The sequence below is a fragment of the Natator depressus genome, chromosome 8 (genome assembly GCF_965152275.1).
Source record: "Natator depressus isolate rNatDep1 chromosome 8, rNatDep2.hap1, whole genome shotgun sequence".
Lineage (NCBI taxonomy): Eukaryota > Metazoa > Chordata > Testudines > Cheloniidae > Natator > Natator depressus.
The window spans coordinates 50,532,580-50,552,233 of record NC_134241.1 but is presented as its reverse complement, the minus strand read 5'-3'; positions in this window follow the sequence as shown (position 1 = coordinate 50,552,233).

The following is a 19,654-nucleotide window of genomic DNA, read 5'->3' as shown; positions in this document are numbered from 1 at the left end:
TGTGGGGCAACAGAACTGCACACAGTATTCAAGGTGTATATGTGTACCATGGATTTATGTAGTGGCATTATGATATTTTCTGTTTTATTATCTATCCTGTTCCTAATGGTTCATAACATCGTTAGCTTTTTTGACTGCCACTGCACATCAAGCAGGTGTTTTCAGAAAACTATCCATGATGACTCCAAGATCTCTTTCTTGAGTGGTTACAGCTAATTTAGACCCCATAATTTTGTATGTATAGTTGGGATTATTTTTTCCAATGTGTATTACTTTGCATTTATTAACAATGAATTTCATCTGCCATTTATTGCCAGTCACCCAGTTTTGTGAGATCCCTTTGTAACTCTTCAGAGTCAGTTTTGGATTTAACTATCTTGAGCAGGGGTTCTCAAACTGGGGGTCGTGACCCCTCAGGGGGTCACGAGGTTATTGCTGGGGGGTTGCGAGCTGTCAGCCTCCACCCCGCTTCACCTCCAGCATTTATAATAGTGTTAAATATAAAAAATGTTTTGGGTCACACTCAGAGGCTTGTTATGTGAAAGGGGTCACCAGTACAAAAGTCTGAGAACCACTGAATTCTTGAGTAATTTTGTATCACCTGCAAACTTTGCCACCTCACTGTTTACCTCCTTTTCCAGATCATTTATGAATATGCTGAACAGCACTGGTCCCAGTACAGATCATTGGGGGACCCCACTATTTGCCTTTGTGAGACCGAACCATTTATTTCTATCCTTTGTTTCCTGTCTTTAACCTGTTCCTGATCCACGAGAGGACCTTCACTCTTATCCCATGACTAGGGCCCTACCAAGTTCACGGTCATGCAAAATGCGTTATGGACCGTGAAATCTGCTCTTCCCCCATGAAATCTGGTCTTTTGTGTGCTTTTACCCTATATCATATAGATTTAATGGGGGGAGACCAGTGTTTCTCAAATTGGGGGTCCTGACCCCAAAGGGAGTTGTAGGGGGGTCACAAGGTTATTTTTTTGGGGGGGGGGTCACACTATTGCCACCCTTACTTCTGTACTGCCTTCAGAGTTGGGAGGCTGGAGCTCAGCTCTGAAGGCTGCACCTCGCCAACAGCAGTACAGAAGTTAAGGGTGGCAATACAATACCATGCCACCCCTACTTCTGCACTGGTACCTTCAGAGCTGGGTGGCCAGAGCGTGGCAGCTGCTGACTGAGGGCCCAGCTCTGCGGGCAGCAGCACAGAAGTAAGGGTGGCAATACCATACCGTGTCATCCTTGCTTCTGCGCTGCTGCTGGCGGCGGCTCTGGACTCTCCATCTGCTCAGCTCTGAAGGCAGCACCACTGCCAGCAGCAGCTCAGAAGTAAGGGTAGCAATACCGCGACTCCCTCTACAATAACCTTGCAACACCCCCACAACTCCTTTTTGGGTCAGGACCCCTACAATTCCAACACCATGAAATTTCAGATTTAAATAGCAGAAATAATGAAATTTACTATTTTAAAAATCCCATGACCATGAAACTGACCAAAATGGACCGTGAATTTGATAGGGCCCTACCCTTGACTGCTTACTTCATTTAAGGTCATTTGATGGGGACCTTGTCAAAGGCTTTCTGAAAGTCCGAGTACACTATATCAATTGGATCACCCTTGTTCCCATGCTTGTTGACACCCTCAAATAATTCTAATAGATTTCTGAGGCATGATTTCTCTTTACAAAAAACATTTTGACTCTTCCCCAACATATTGTGTTCAACTATGTGTCTGATAATTCTGTTCTTTATTATTGTTTCAAGCAATTTGCCTAGTACTGAACTTAGTCTTACTGGCCTGTACTTGCCAGGATCACTTCTGGAGCCTTTTACAAAAATTGGCATTACATTAGCTATCTGGTACAGAGGTTGATTTAAGTGATAGATTACATACCACAGTTGTTCTGCAATTTCATATCTGAGTTCCTTCAGAACTCTTGGGTGAATACCATCTGGTCCTGATGACTTATTACTGTTTAATTTATCAATTTGTTCCAAAACCTCCTCTAATGACACCTCAATCTGGGATAGTTCCTCAGATTTGTCACCTAAAAAGAATGACTCAGGTGCGGGAATCTCCCTTTCATCCTCTGCAGTGAAGACACATGCAATGAATTCATTTAGCGTTTTTGCAACGGTTTTGTCTTCCTTGAGTGCTCCTTTAGCACCTTGATCCTCCAGTGGCTTCCCTGATGGTTTGTCAGGCTTCCTGCTTTTGATGTATGTTAAAAAAACCTGCTATTAGTTTTTGTATCTTTTCCTAGTTGTTCGTCAAATTATTTTTTGGCCTGCCTAATTACACTGTTACACTTGACTTCCCAGAGTTTATGTTTCTTTCTATTTTCCTCAGCAGAATATTACTTCCCTTCTGATTTTTAAAGCATGCCTTTTTGCCTCTACTCACCTCTTTTACTCTGCTGTGTAGCCATGGTGCCTTGGTTTAGGTTTTGTTTGTTGGTTGGTCTTTTTTTTTTTTTTTTTTTTGGTTACTTGGGTATAATTTAGTTTGAGACTCTATTATTGTGTTTTAAAATAGTTTCCATGCAGTTTGCAGGCATTTCACTCTAGTGACTTTTCCTTTTAATTTCCATTTAACTAGCTTCCTAGTTTTTGTGTATTTCCCTTTTTTGAAGTTAAATGCTGCTGTAGTGGGTTTCTTTGGTATTGTAGCTCCTGCTAAGATATTATATTTAATTACATTATGGTTGCTATTACCAAGCAATTCAGCTATATCTTGGACCAGATCCTGTGCTCCACTTAGGATAAAATCAAGAATTACCTCTCCCCTTTTGGGTTCCTGAACTAGCTGCTTTCAAGAAGCAGCCATTAATGGTGTCAAGAAATTTTATCTCTGCATCCCAGTCTGAGGTGACATGTACCCAGTCAATATGGGAATATTGAAGTCCCCCATTATTATTGGGTTTTCTGTTTTTGTAGCCTGTCTAATCTCCCTGAGCATTTCACAATCACTATCACCATCCTGGTCAGGTGGTCCATTGTGAATTCTTACTGCTTTACTCTTATTATTCAAAATGGAATTTCTACGCATAGCAATTCTATGGTACAATCTGATTAATTTAAGATTTTTACTATATTTGAGTCTATGCTTTCATTCATATATAGTTCCACTCCCCCACTAGCGCAACCTACTCTGTCATTCCTATATATATATATATATAACCTTAGTATTACTGTTTCCCATTATCATAATTCCACCAAGTTTCTGTGATGCCTATTCTATCAATATCCTCATTTAATACCAGACAGTCAAATCCACCCAACTTAGTATTTAGTCTTCTAGCATTTGTATACAAGCAGTTATAAAATTTGTCAATATTTACTTGTCTGCCATCATGTGAGGTAGTTGAATGGAACATGTATTCATTTGACTGTTTTTCTTTATTTCCTACCTGTACTTGATCAATTTCTATCCTCTTTTCTTTACTAGGATATAGAGATTCCCCTTTAATAAATCCTCCCCTAAGGGATATCTCTGTCCAAACCATGTGCTCCTCCACACCTTTGGGCTGTCTCTCAGCACTTAGTATAAAAACTCCTCTATGACCTTTTTAATGTTACATCAGTAATCATCATCAGCTTATCTCTACAATGACTAACAGAGTAACAGAAAACAGAACATATTATTTATTTATCTATTCCTAAGGGCAAGAATCTTGCACTTAGCAATTAACATAGTATAAAACACTTTGGGTACAATATAAAAAACAACATAATAATAATATAATAAAATAATAATAATAATAATACAAAGAAGAAGGTCAGGGATGACAGAAATAGTAACGCTGACTTTGCAGGCCTGATGGTAGCAAAAATAGATGTATATAGTAAATAAAGATATCCTAGAAATCAGAGACACCAGGATTTCATACTCATCAGTTCAGCTGTTCTGAGTTGGGAGTCTACTCTGCCAATAATGCATAGGGAATTTATGCAGGCATAAATTTATAGTAATGCAAGCCACATGCATGGAATTCCCTATATGTAAGTGGGAGAACAGACCCCTTAGCTGATGTACTATGTTAACATCAAGTTTATCAGGGAACCCTTAATAGGGCTGGATTCCTAGACAAACTTAGATTAAACTCTGAAGAGACCTGTGTATCTATTGCCATTGAATCCAATAGTTCCACATCTTGAAGCAGAAAATGAGATACACAATCCGGAACGGAAAAGATAAGACTTCAGACCATCTTCCAGGGAAGAGATTCGACATCTTCAAGGGCAACCATCCCTCAGTGGAGGGATCTGAACTCTTTATAGATGGACCTATCTGAGACTCCTCCTGAAACAGATATTGGGCCTGATTCTAATTTCATGTATGTTGCTTCAATTCTACCTACTTCAGTGGAGTCACTTCTTCCTGATTACACTGGAGTAATTGAGGCCACATTCAGCCCCTGAAGCCTTCAGGGAGAGTCCTCTGTTCTCCTTGCCCCTGGGACCAAGATCTGAAATCTCTAGGGGAAAAACCTTCTTTGAACTGGGATGGAGGATAACACACAAACTGATTAAAAAACCCAATGCTAGAGGAGGTTAAGTATTAAAGAACCACATCCCAGTTCTAGCTGCTGCTGTTCCTTCATCTTATGCCAACTGCCTCCAGGATACACGTGCTGACAGAATTTCTACCTCACAAAAGAAGCTGCAGTGTGTTTTCTTTTAAATTCAGGCTTAGTGCTGGAATAGGAAGCAGGGAAATAGAACAACAGCAATAAGTGATTGCTTCTACTCTCACTGAACTCAATGGCAATGCTCCTATTGACTTCAGTGGTGCATAGATGAGTCCTAACAAAGCTTGATATATCTCCAAATTATATCTTCAAAAGGTTTGTTCCTCCCATTCCACCTTCCATTCCTAAGAAGCTATTTTCATAGCATGCCTTCTCCACCAATGTTTTGTTTAACCTCCAAATGTTAGTAAGTCTCAAATATTTATGCCACATACTTAGCCCCATGGTGTCATTTTAGCAAAATTATAGTTTTCAGTAACAGACAGAGCAGGATCTTCAGGGTAACTTCTGGTCTGATTTCATCAGGCTCTCTCACTCTCTCTCTCACACACGCACACTTTTGTAGCTGTCAGCTGTTCCCCACTCCTCAGCATCTTCCCCCTTCCAACCTGGTGTGTCCCACTATGTTAAGGTGATAGTGTCCTGCTTCCTGGGATGCGAAAACAGACACCAGTCCTGAAAACATTAACTTGTGATAACTTGCTCTCTCCAGACTTGGATCTCCTCTGTTTCATGAGCTCATGATAACATGCCTCAGCGGTGTGCGTGGTGCCCAAACCTCCATCTCAGTAGGAAGGGGTGGAACTTTTCAGGGGGAGCTGGGGAAGGGAGGTGTGGTGCAGATCATACTCTGAAACAGGGAAGTAGAGATGGGATATATTCTTGTTTGGAAAATAAGATGAGCCTCTTGACTCACCTACTTCATTCCCTTTGTTTAATAGCTTATGGTGAGGTGTTAGACCTATAAAGTCCTAGGGGGTTGGGGCCAGCTTCTTTGAGAGACCACCTCTTTCTCCCTGAGCAGTACTGCACCAATGAAGGCTCTTCAGCTGGAATGTTCTTGGTTTAAAAGGGAAGGAACTGCCAATTAGGGGCTCCCCAAGAGGGCCCTTTTACTGTGGATTTCATCCCTTCCCCACCCCCGTAGTCTGAAATAGCCCAAATATGTTGCGCTTCAGGGCACACTGCAATCCACACCCCTAAGGAATTGGGAAAGGGAGAAGGTATGGGGTGAAAGGTTGGAATTGTGGGAGTCAGTGGGATAACTTCATGCTCTGGTGGGTTACTTATTCTCTGAGCTCTAAGGTGAGGATATCTGTCACAGGGTGACAGGGTGGCCTTTAAGAGCAAGCAGAGCCAGTGCACCTGTGTCTCATCAACGGCGGGCTGGAGGCTGAGGGGGGGGTAACCCCCTCACATCCCCATGCTAGAGAGCAGGAGTCAGAGGAACGGGAAAGAAGGAGGGGGAGTGAGGGAGGCTTCCCTGGTAAGGATGATCTCCCAGCAGGGAGCTGTGGGGTTCTCCCTGGGAAGAGCCAGGTTCCACTCTAGCTGGAAGGGCTGAGGCAGCTGTCCTACACCAATCTCTCAAAAATAGACCTCAGACCTATATGGTTTTCATCCCTGTTTCAGCAGCCCAGCTCCCCACTCTCTGAGGGTCTGTTTTTCTCCTGAAAGCTCATTTCTTTTGCCTCAGTCCTAAGCTGGGCACAGCCCTTGCTCCCTGAGGGTCTGTCTTATTACTCTCCCAGCACCTCTTGCTGGAAGTTTGCTCTTTCCCCTGCTGAGTCAGGGCCCTGCAGGAACCTTCTTACTCCCTGCAGTGTTTGTGGACATCTGCCAACCACCTGCAGCCATCTCCCCCTTTATAAGACTTTGGTGCCTTCTATTAAGCCCAGATGGGCAACAGGTAATCAATCCAGGTGCATTGGGCCCCACTCCCTTCTAAAGGGGCCAATCATCCTGTGACTCTGTCCCACACTGGACCTGATGTGGATTGTATGGCTATATTAGATTTTTAAACTATATCAAAGGTGCCTAGACACCTTTTTATGGACATAAAATAAACAGAACTCATCAATACATACAGGGTCCCCACTAGAAGAGATGCAGGTCCATTTAGTTTGGTGGACATGTTACTTCCTTGTAGTTTTGTATCATTTCATCTCACCTTGAAAGTGAAACAGTGTCAAGAATCTACAGATGGAAAAAAGAGCTAGTCAGAAACAATTAGCTTGATATTAAGCCCAATGGACTTGTTTCGGTTTATTTGTCTCATTTTAATATGTGCTGCCTTCCGGATGAAATGTTGCTGCCCTTACCTTTTAAAATAAAGCGTCCAGCCTCCAGCAACCTTCACAATAAATCAGTAAAATCTTCCTCATTAAATTCTCTTTAACAAGTAAAGGCAAGAATAATTTGACAGACCTGACAGTCTTCTCTTCACACATTGGCTCCTAAGGAGATGTTGGACTGTCATATAAAACGTGACTTTTTAACTGGCCCTTTTTTGTGAGAAAGCTGGTCCCCAAGACATTCTGGAGTTGATGGCAGGAGATGCTGAGATCATGTCCCAGGAGTCTTGCCTGTGTATGTGTTAGTGAGGAGGTTCTGGAATGCGGAGCAGAGTTGGTGAAATGGATACATTGACTAGAGGTCAGACAGAATAGTTTGGGTTTTGCCTTCAGTCCAGAAATGAAGTTAACAAGAAACTATTGAGTTGTGTGTCCCTATTGTTCCGTGGGGCTCCGGTGAGGTGCAGGTTAGAGAAAGACTTGGCTTGAAGTCTGAGAACTGAGTTAATCACGGAAGACCCAGATTAGTAGGAACACAAGTTTCTCTGTCCTCTAATGAGTTTCCTACAATGAGGGTAATGTTAACTTGCTCTTTTTATCTCTACTATTGCTTTCTGTGTTTCCTGTACGTATGTTTTCTCTTCCTTTGCTATGGTGACTAAAGACTGGGACAAACACATTTAAATTTATCTTCTGTTAAGATAAAGAGAAAGCGTTGCTTGCAAATACAGTAAACAAAGACACAAATAGCCTCATTTGGTCTGCCCCTGAGATGTACTTCACTAAAAATAGACACGAGGGACATCAGAAGCTCCACTCTGCCATGAACAGTTTATAACCAGAACCAAATGGCGATGGCAGCATCTATAAAGCAGAGGTGATCACAAAATGAAAATCCAGCAAAAAACCAGGAAGAGAGATCTTGCACATTGCTCCCCCCAGCACATTTCCCAACCAGCTCTCACTTAAAAAATAAACAAACAGAATATGGAGCACAAGGCAGCAGCTTAAAGGTGTGGCAGAAAGGGATTCACACATCCTAGCTGAGTAATCCATGCAAATGGTATTGTCTTTGTCCACTTCCAGTGGCTAGACCAGGGGCGGGCAAACTTTTTCGCCTGAAGGCTGCATCGGGTTTTGGAAATTGTATGGAGGGCCATTTAGGGGAGGGGTCGTGCCCCCCCCCCCCCCGTGGGTCGTGCCCCATCCAACCCCCCTGTTCCCTGACGGCCCCCCCGGGATCCTGGCCCCCGCTCCCTGTCCCCTGACCACACCCAGATCCCCACTGCCCCATTCAACCCCTCCTCTCATTCCTGACTGCCCCCCCCCCCGGGACCCCGGCCACATCCAACCCCCCTTCTCCCTGTCCCCTGACTGCCCCTGGAACCCCTGCCCCTGACTTCCCCTGCCGCCCCATCCTACCCCTCCTCTCCTTCCTGACTGCCCCCCCGGGACCTCTACCATATTCAACCCCCCTGTTACCCACCCTCTGACCGCCCCAACCCCTGTCCTCGCACCTGCCTCCCCCCCAACTCCCCTGCCCCCTTACTGCACTGCCTGGAGCACCAGTGGTTGGCAGTGCTACAGCCGCACAGCACAGAGCACCAAGTCAGGCCGGGCTCTGCAGCTGCGCTGCCCCAGGAGCTCACCCCGCCATCCAGAGCATTGTGCTGGCGGCGAGGTGAGGCTGTGGGGGAGGGAAGGCAGCGGGGCGTGGGGCGCCCGGGACTAGCCTCCCAGGCCAGGAGCTCAGGGGCCGGGCAGGAAGGTCCCACAGGCCGGATGTGGCCCGTGGGCCGTAGTTTGCCCACCTCTGGGCTAGACCATGTACAGAACTTTTTTAGTTTGCTACAGCTTCCAAACCAATGGACCCAAGTCCTGTTAAGTCAACCCGCAGCCATAGGCACTGACTTCATGGGTGCTCCGGGGCTGGAGCACCCACGGGGAAAAAATGGTGGGTGCTCTGCACCCACTGGCGGCCCCGCAGATCAGCTCCTCCTGGTGAGGGAGGGGATGGAACTGGGTGGGAAGAGTGGAGTGGGGTCTTGGGAGAAGGGGTAGAGTAGGGGCATGTCCTGGGGCAGAGCCGGAGCACCCCCTTGGCAGTTTGAAAAGTCAGCGCCTGTGCCCACAGCTGCTTATGCTTTTATTTAGATTGTAAACTCTTTAGGCCAGGGAGCTTCTTGTTCTGTTTGTACAGCACCTAGCACAATGGGATCCTGGCTCATGTCTGGGGCTCTTAGCCATTACCATAACTGAGCCTTGTTTGGAATGAAAAGTGCGAACCTCTGATTTGTGTGGGAGAGAAGTGAATTGAGTTTGAGTTTGTACTCCATAATGAAGGGGTTGTTCAGAGGTATGGGTGGCACCAATTCTTTAGCCTGCAAAGTCTGACCAGGATCTAGGGATCCAAAGAGAAGATTTAGGAGATCTGCATGATACTGAGCCAGAGACAGTGAAAGCATCAGTGTATGAAAAAGTTTTAAGTAGGGCTGTAAAGCAATTTAAAAAAATTAATCACGATTAATCACACTGTTAAATAATAATAGAATACCATTTATATAAATATTTTTGGATGTTTGCCACATTTTCAAATATATTGATTTAAATTACAACACAGAATACAAAGTGTATGGTGCTCACTTTATATTTATTTTTTATTATAAATATTTGCACTGTAAAATAAAAAATAGTATTTTTCAATTCACTTAATACAAGTACTGTAGTGAAATCTCTTTATCATGAACATACAGATGTAGAATTATGTACAAAAAAGTAACTGCATGCAAAAGTAAAACAAAGTCCACTCAGTCCTACTTCTTGCTCAGCCAATCAAGTTTGTTTACATTTGCAGGAGATAATGCTGCCCGCTTCCTGTTCACAATGTCACCTGAAAGTGAGAACAGGTGTTCGCATAGCACTGTTGTAGCTGGCATTGCAAGATATTTACATGCCAGATGCACTAAAGATTCATATGAACCTTCATGCTTCAACCACCTTTCCAGAGGACATGCATCCATGCTGATGACGGGTTCTGCTCGATAACGATCCAAAGCAGTGCAGACCAACGCATATTCATTATCATCATCTGAGTCAGATGCCACCAGCAGAAGGTTGATCTTCTTTTTTAGTCGTTCAGGTTCTGTAGTTTCCACATTGGGAGTGTTGCTCTTTTAAAACTTCTGAAAGCACACTACACACCTCGAACGAAACAGATTTTGGAAGGCACTTCAGATTCTTAAATCTTGGGTTGAGTGCTGTAGCTATCTATAGAAATCTCTCATTGGTACCTTCTTTGCGTTTTGTCATATCTACAGTGAAAGTGTTCTTAAAATGAACAACATGCTGAGTCATCATCCGAGACTGCTATAACATTATATATATGGCAGAATGCGGATACAACACAGAGCAGGAAACATACTATTCTCCCCCAAGGAGTTCAGTCATAAATTTAATTAACACATTTTTTTAAACGAGCATCATCAGCATGGAAGCATGTCCTCTGGAATGGTGGGCAAAGCATAAAGGGGCATATGAATGTTTAGCAGATCTGGCATGTAAATACCTTGCGATGCCGGCTACAAAAATGCCATGCAAATACTTGTTCTCACTTTCAGGTGACATTGTAAATAAGAAGCGGGCAGTATTATCTCCCGTAAATGTAAACTAACTTGTTTCTCTTAGCGATTGGCTGAACAAGAAGTAAGATCGAGTGGACTTGTAGGCTCTAAAAGTTTTACATTGTTTTGTTTTTGAGTGCAGTTATATAACAAAAAAAAAATCTACATTTATAAGTTGTGCTTTCATGATAAAGAGACTGCACTATGGTACTTGTATGAGGTGAATTGAAAAATACTATTTCTTTTGTTTATCATTTTTACAGACCAAATATTTGTAATAAAAATAATATAAAGTGAGTACTGCACATTTAGTATTCTGTGTTGTAATTGAAATCAATATATTTGAAAATGTAGAAAAACATCCAAAATATTTAATAAATTTCAATTGGTATTCTATTGTTTAACAGTGCGATTAAAACTGTGATTAATTATGATTAATTTTTTTGAGTTAATCATGTGAGTTAACTGCGATTAATCGACAGCCCTAGTTTTAAGCATTTCATAAGAAACACCTGCTTCTAAATGCCACTTGTGGACACGCCGTCAGTCCCATAATCAGAATTGTACTTTTCTTTTCCATTTCAGGTCCTCTTTGTGTGAATTAAGCCTCACAACTCATTCTGTCAAACAGGATCATTACTACCTGCCATTTTACAAATGAGGAAGCTGTGACTTACCTGTGGTCACATGGCAATACAGTGGCAGAGGCAGAACTCAGCAGTTCGGACTCCAGACCCCTTCCTTGATGCACCACATACACATGCTCTCCTTCTTACACTTCAGTGATTTATCTTTAGGGATCTGCCAGCACTGTGATGACAACTCAGGTCATTCCCAGACACAGCAGACCAGGAGCCAGACGGCCTATGATTAAGGCTACATTTTAGTCATGGGTATTTTTAGTAAAAGTCATGAACAGGTCACGGGCAGTAAACAAAAATTCACGGCCCATGACCTGTCCATGACTTGTACTATATACCCCTGACTAAATCTGGAGGGGGGCAGGGGTGCTGTGGCTGCTGGTGGGGGGTGGCCCCCGGGTGCTCAGGGAAGGGACACCATGGTGCTCACGGAGGGGGTGGCCTGGGGGTACCGCAGGTGCAGGGGGGGCAGTCTGGGGGGCGCTGTGGGTGCTGGAGGGGGGAGTTGGCAGGGCTGGCAGGCTCCCTATCTGGCTCCTCGGAACTGGCGACATGTCCCTACTCCCTCCCTCAGCTCCTAGCTCTGAATGCTGCCCCCCCCCCCCCAAGAGCCAGGTCTGCAGCTCCGATTGGCCGGGAACTGCAACCAATAGGAGCTGCGGGGGCGGTGCCTGTGGGCGGAGGCAGCATGCGGAGGTAGGAGCTGAGTGAGGGAGGGACATGTCACCACTTCCGGGGAGAGCCCCCCAGGTAAGCGCTGCCTGAAGCCCTCACCCCCTCCTGTGCCCCAAACCCCTGCCCTTTCCCATACCCAAACTCCTGCTTCCGCTGGGGATGGGGGTGGCCCAAGACTGCCTCAGCAGTGGCCAGTGCAGCTGGCCCAGGGGCTGCCCGACCTGCTCAGGCAGCCCCTAGGCTGGCCGCACCAGCCACTGCAGAAATCACAGAGGTCCCAGAAAGTCACAGAATCCATGAATTCCGTTACAAACTCGCAGCCTTACCTATGATTCTTATATCTGTCTATGGTGTTACATGTACCAAATACCATTATGCTACTCCAATACAGCAGAACCTCAGAGTTATGAGTAACTCAGGAATGGTGAGCTGTAGCTCATGAAAGCTTATGCTCAAATAAATTTGTTAGTCTCTAAGGTGCCATAAGTCCTCCTTTTCTTTTTTCAGGAATGGAGGTTGTTTATAACTCTGAAATGTTCGTAACTCTGAACAAAACGTTATGGTTGTTCTTTCAAAAGTTTACAACAGCTTTGAAACTTTGTTATACAGAAGAAAAATGCCTTTTTTAACTATTTTAATTTAAATGAAACATACACAGGAACAGTTTCCTTACTGTGTCAAATCTTTTTTTAAAACTTTCTCTTTGTTTTTTAGTAGTTTACGTTTAACACAGTGCTGTACTGTATTTGCCTTTTTTTTTTTTAAATCTCTGCTGCTGCCTGATTGCATACTTCCAGCTCCAAATGAGGTGTGTGGGTAACTGGTCAGTTCGTAACTCTGGTGTTCATAACTCTGAGGTTCTATTGTGTATGTAATATTTCCAAAGGGACTGTATTGGTATCCCAGGCACTGTTAATGTCTGTAAGGAATACTAGATAACCAAGGGTTACCAATACTCTCTGAAAAGAGAGGGAAGTGCCTAATGTGACTTAGAAAAAAATGGAGTGCTGTTATAGCCAAAGAAGTGACTGCAAAAGTGACATTTTTGGGGATCAAATTTGCTCAGCTGGTCAATCAAAAGAAGAATTTTTCTAACTCCTGGCACCCCAGCATCTGAAAATCCAGCCATGTTCTTTTTGTCTCCCCAGTAATAAAGATTCTGCACTTTGAATGCAGCTGACAGTGTTGTTAATATGAGAGGCAGGAGAGAATCCAGTTCACTCTTCCTGTAGCTGTATGGGCTTGGCAGGGCAGGGAGGAGTAAAGAAGTTTGTTCATAAGGGCAGCGGCTATCACTGGAAGACGCAGGCAGCAGGTGATTAGGGCTGCCATTTTTAAAACCACTTTTCTGACCTTAATTGCAAGTTTAAGTGGTGGTTAATAAAAATGATACAAAATAAATAAACTGAGCCTTTGCCTAATTAGGCCGCTTTACTGAATGCAATGGGCCAAATTTATCCTTGCTGTAATTCTACTGAAGTCAGTAGCGTTGCACTGGGGATGAAGTTGATCCTGTATTATATTCCTTTTAAATTGTTTCAAGTGCTAACATGCAGTACTGACAACCTTGTTTCCTAGTATGCTAGACAAGAAATGCTGGCCAGGTCCCCAGATAGTCCTCATAAGCTGATTCACAGTCGCTCCTGGAAAACTTTGACAGTCCCTGCTTTTATTCCAGGTAAAACAACAGTAAGACCCTCCACTGGTTAGAGAAGGGAAGCATAAGAGCTACAGTGAAAACGTCCGAGTACTCACTGGCCAGGTAACAACACAGAGCCTTTCATAGCTATGTCCCTCGTTTATATGCAGTTCACAGCGGCAGGGACCGAAAACCATTATTACTGGAGGGCTACTTATTGCCTGTATGAAATGAGCTGGTGGACTCCTAATGGAAGATTGCAGCAAAGAAAGCGTCCAGTTCATACCACAGAATGGGCTATGGAGACTGAATGCTTCTCCCAGCCCTTAAAGTGACCCTGCCTAAGTACAGGATGATGCATGTTGGTGGGACAGCATGGGGGATGATTACACAGATGCTGCCCACGCCATCTATCCAATCTGTGGATAGATATAGGGCTTTGCATTCAGAAACCAGCATCAACTCTCCTACCCTCTGAGGAGATGAGAGGGGGAGCTGCAGAGGGATAGGCAGCCTGGCACAGGAGTAAGCCAGGGTGCAGAGAGGAGGTCCTTTGGATGAAATCAGAGGGTCTGATCAAGGTTCTGTGCCATTTGGGCCTGAGTCTCCTGCTAATCCACCAGCCTATATCAGTTGTGCAGGCCTAGGGGACAAAGCTGCAGAGATGGGGCCCTGGGAACCGTATAGGATGTCTTCCTCACTGCACAGCATTTTCCAGGGAAGGGCATGATCTGAATCATATGCTTGGAACATTACTTCTCACTTGGCCATAACTGATGTTTTAAAACCCAATTTCTTCAGATTAGAGACAGCATATGTTCCTCAGACAGGACTCCCTCCAGGCCATGTATGATGTTTGAAAACAGTACACCCTGGGATAACAAAAAATTGGAAGAGGATCTGAAAATAATCAATTGAAAAGTAAAAAAAAAAAAAAAAAAAAAAAAAAGAATTTGAAGGAGAAAGTAGTTAAGGACATTGAGGTCAATGGTAAATGGGACAAAATACAACATGGTTTTACAAAAGGTAGATTGTGCCAAACCAACCTGATCTCTTTCTTTGAGAAAGTAACAGATTTTTTAGACAAAGGAAACGCAGAGGATCTAATTTCCCTAGATTTCAGTAAGGCGTTTGATACCGTGCCACATGGGGAATTATTAGTTAAATTGGAAAAGATAGGGATCAATAGGAAAATTGAAAGGTGGATAAGAAATTGGTTAATAGGGAGACTACAGCAGGTCCTACTGAAAGGTGAACTGTCAGGCTGGAGGGAGGCTACCAGTGGAGTTCCTCAGGGATCAGTTTTGGGACCAATATTATTTAATATTTTTATTACTGACCTTGGCACAAAAAGTGGGAGTGTGCTAATAAAGTTTGTGGATGATACAAAGCTGGGAGGTATTGCCAATTTAGAGAAGGACCGGGAAATCATACAGGAAGATTTGGATGACCTTGTAAACTGGAGTAATAGTAATAGGATGAAATTTAATAGTGAGAAGTGTAAGGTTATGCATTTAGGGATTAATAACAAGAATTTTAGTTATAAGCTGGGGAAGCATCAATTGGAAGTAACGGAGGAGGAGAAGGACCTTGGAGTATTGGTTGATCATAGGATGACTATGAGCCGCCAACGTGATGTGGCCGTGAAAAAAGCTAATGCGGTCTTGGGATGCGTTAGACGAGGTATTTCCAGTAGAGATAAGGAGGTTTTAGTACCATTATACAAGGCACTGGTGAGACCTCACCTGGAATACTATGTGCAGTTCTGGTCTCCCATGTTTAAGAAGGATGAATTCAAACTGGAACAGGTATAGAGAAGGGCTACTAGGATGATCCAAGGAACGGAAAACCTGTCTTATGAAAGGAGACTCAAGGAGCTTGGCTTGTTTAGCCTAACTAAAAGAAGGTTGAGGGGAAATATGATTGCTCTCTATAAATATATCAGAGGGATAAATACCGGAGAGGGAGAGGAATTATTTAAGCTCAGTACCAATGTGGACACAAGAACAAATGGATATAAACTGGTCATTGGGAAGTTTAGACTTGAAATTAGACGAAGGTTTCTAACCATCAGAGGAGTGAAGTTTTGGAATAGCCTTCCAAGGGAAACAGTGGGGGCAAAAGACCTATCTGGCTTTAAGATTAAACTCGATAAGTTTATGGAGGAGATGGTATGATAGGATAACATGGTTTTGGTAATTAGTTGACCTTTATATATTCATGGTAAATAGGCCTAATGGCCTGTGATGGAATGTTAGATGGGGTGGGATCTGAGTTACTACAGAAAATTCTTTCCTGGGTATCTGGCTGGTGAATCTTGCCCATATGCTCAGGGTTTAGCTGATCGCCATATTTGGGGTCGGGAAGGAATTTTCCTCCAGGGCAGACTGGAAGAGGCCCTGGAGGTTTTTCGCCTTCCTCTGTAGCATGGGGCACGGGTCACTTGCTGGAGGATTCTCTGCTCCTTGAAGTCTTTAAACCACAATTTGAGGACTTCAATATCTCAGACATAGGTGAGAGGTTTTTCGCAGGAGTGGGTGGGTGAGATTCTGTGGCCTGCGTTGTGCAGGGGGTCGGACTAGATGATCATAATGGTCCCTTCTGACCTTAGTATCTGTGAAAATGGCTGAACAGATTTTCATGCACATTCTCTCTTGCTTTCGGGGATGAGATCAAGCACAAGATGTTTCAGACCAAAAGGAAGATTTTCCTCAAAGAGTTATAAGCAAGTGAAAGTTAGATTTTTAGAATGAAAGCTCCCTCGAGGGAAAAGATGGTCTCTTGGCTGAATCAGAGGATTGAGAGTCAGCAGACTTGGATTTCATTCCTGTCTCTGTACAGACTCACTCGGTGACCTCTGGTAAATTGATTAACTTCTGTGTCTCAGTTTTCCCATCTGTGAAACTGGCATTTCTCTGCTATAAATGATGGTGCACATTAATCATATCAGTTATAGCTGATGGCACTGTCACATATTCCTGCAAAGAGACTGGTGGAAGCACAGTATCTCACTACAAACATAGGCCTTGTCCACACTTGTCCTTAATGTGCTGATATATGCATTTAAAACTTGTTCTGCATCACCCTCTAGTGACTGAAAAGGGCACCTCAGATTCAGTGGCAGGCTCCTGTGAATCTCTCAATCGCTGCAGCACACAAAGAGCCTAAAATCCCTCTGTGCTCCCGTTCAGAAGTGCATCGCTGTCCACCTGCTACCAATCTTGAGTAAGCAACACTAGAAGAAACAGGCGCCCAGCATCAGCCCTCTGCTCAAACTGAATTATTGCTTTTAAATAGGATTGCCTGCCTCAACCGCCCATCTGTCTACTTTCCCTACAAATATCTCTGAGCTGTCTTCCCCACTGCTCTTTATGCATGGACCACTCCCCTCAAGCCAATACCCTCTCCACCTTCAAATCCTTTCTCAAGAGCCACTACAATTGAGATGCCAGTAAGGAACTGCCAGCTGATAATCTAAATAAAACAGGTATCTTATAGGTGATAATCTAAATAAAACAGGTATCTTATAGGTTTCAGAGTAGCAGCCGTGTTAGTCTGTATCCACAAAAAGAACAGGAGTACTTTTGGCACCTTAGAGACTAACAAATTTATTAGAGCACAAGCTTTCGTGGGCTACAGCCCACTTCACCGGATGCATAGAATGGAAGTGGGCTGTAGTCCACGAAAGCTTATGCTCTAATAAATTTGTTAGTCTCTAAGGTGCCACAAGTACTCCTGTTCTTTTTAGGTATCTTATAGTAATTAAAAATATCTCTAAGTGCCTTAAAGTTGCCAAACTGTGCTCAGAACTAATCTTCATAACCACTGTTACCTTTGTCACCTTCTCCCATCCCTTCCTTTTGTTGATTAGATTCACTTGTAGTGTCTTGTCTTAAAACAGATTGGGCATTCTTTGGGGCAGGGACCACATCTTTCCATGTTCATACAGTCCCTAACACAACTCTGGCACATTGACCATGCTGCAAATACATCATAATAACTCAACAGTATCGAACTGAGGCTGTGGGGAGAATGTAGATAGACAGAAGACCTACTCAGCTGAAAAATTCCAGGGTATCGTCAATGAACACAAATGGTGAGGAGGACACTAACTTCGTGTCTCACTTGACAGATGGCATTTCCAGAAGCATAGGGCTCTCTTGCTTAAGTTCAAAGGCAGCAGGAAGAGAACCACCCAGTGGAAGATCACACAATGCTGCCAAACCAATAGCCACCAAGTGGCCTGACCTCACCAGGACTGGTTGGAATGAGGGTGTGCAGTATGCTGCCTATGCTCTGGTATCAAGGGGTGAGGAGCACAAGAGCTCCTTTGTGCTGAATGAGTGCTCTGCGGTGGTGATAAATTGAGCTCAGTGGGAATCAGCATATAGAACCACACAGCTGTAGGGTTGGAAGGGATCTCAAAAGGTCATCTAGTCCAGTCCCCTGTGCTGAGGCAGGACCAAGTATACCTAGCTAATTCCTTACAGGTGTTTGTCCAACCTGTTCTTGAAAGCCTCCATTGGTGAATTCCACAATCTCCCATGGAAGCCTATTCCAGTACCTAATAATCCTTGTTAGCAAGTTTTTTTCTAGTATCTAATCTAAATCTCTCTTGCTGAAGATTGAGTCCATGACTTGTCCTACTTTCTGTGGACCTGGGCAACAACTGATCACCATCCTTTCTATAACAGGCCTTAACATCTGAAGACTGTTGTCATGTCCCTCGTCTGTCTTCTTTTTTCAAGACTAAACTTGCCCAGTTTGTTTTAACGTTTCCTCAAAAGTCAGGTTTTCTATGCCTTTTATCACTTTTGTTCTCCTCTGGACTCTCTCCCATTTGTTCTCATCTTTCTTAAAGTGTGGCCCCCAGAACTGGACACAGTTCTCGGGCTGAGGCCTTACCACTGTCAAGCAAAGTGGGACAATTACTTCCCATGCCTTAGATACAACACTCCTGTTAATATATCCCAGAATTACTTTTAGTCTTTTTTGCAACTGCATCACAGTGTTGATTCATATTCAATTAGTGATCCCCTATAACTTCCAGATCCCATCCAGCAGTACTACCGCCCATTTTGTAGTTGTGCACTTGACTTTTTCTTTCTAAGTGTAGTGCTTTGCACTTACCTTTATTGAATTTCATCTTTTTGATTCCAGACCAATTCTCCAATTGGTCAAAGTTATTTTGCATTCTAATCCTTTCCTCCAAAGTGCTTGCAACCCCTCCCAAGTTGGTGTTGTTTGCAAATTTTATAAGCATACTCTCCACTCCATTATCCAAGTCATTAATAAAAATATTGAAAAGTACTGGACCATGTACTGGACCCCACTAGATACATCTCCTCCAGTTTGACAGCAAACCATTGATAACTACTCTTTGAGTACAGTCTTTCAACCAGTGTTGCAACCACCTTATAATAACTTCATCCAGACTACATTTCCCCAGTTTGCTTATGAGAATGTCATATGGAACTGTATCAAAAGCCTTACTAAAATCAAGATATACCATGGCCCAGGTTGGGTACATTACAGGTTTCCCATCTCCACCAGTTAGCACGAAACTTCCAGCCACTACATACACCAGTTCTGGACACGGATCCCACTGGATGCTGCTGACACGGTGGTTAAAATGTTGGCAGCCTGTCTCCGCTAGCGCTCCCACTGTTGAGCTGCACTGGTGCCAGTGCACTGGTGAAAGAATGAGAAAATCACGGCTGTCGTAAAATGGCGACACTTCCATCCCTCACAGGTGCTTGGGCGGGGGCATGTGTGTTGCTTCATTAGTTTTGCAAAGTGCTTTGAGAACTGGATGGAAGCATGTGGCAAATATACTGTTCTAGAGTTCCTGTAGTTAAACAGTTAAACTGTGCTTTAATCTAGGCACAAGCAAAACTGGGACCTCCAGGAAGTGGTCTTCCCTGGAGTGGTTTTAAAATGAGAGAAAACACCTTTTCTTCAGGCAGGAGAGGTCCTATTGAGCACCGGGATGTGGGCGAGTGCTAGCCTAAACTTTCCCTGCATGTGACCACATTGTTTGGACTAAGAACCCTCCGCCACGCCACGCCACGCCACCCCATCTGAGGTCTGCTTTTCCCTGCTACACCCTGTCTTCTGCTTCAGCATCGGGGAAGAGTCTATGATGGAGAGGCCACCGAAGGACAGGCAGCCCTGCTGTCCTGTTTACAGTCTTCACCTCTCCCTGCCCTGGCCTTCTCTTGGGTCAACACTTGCCATGTGCAGTG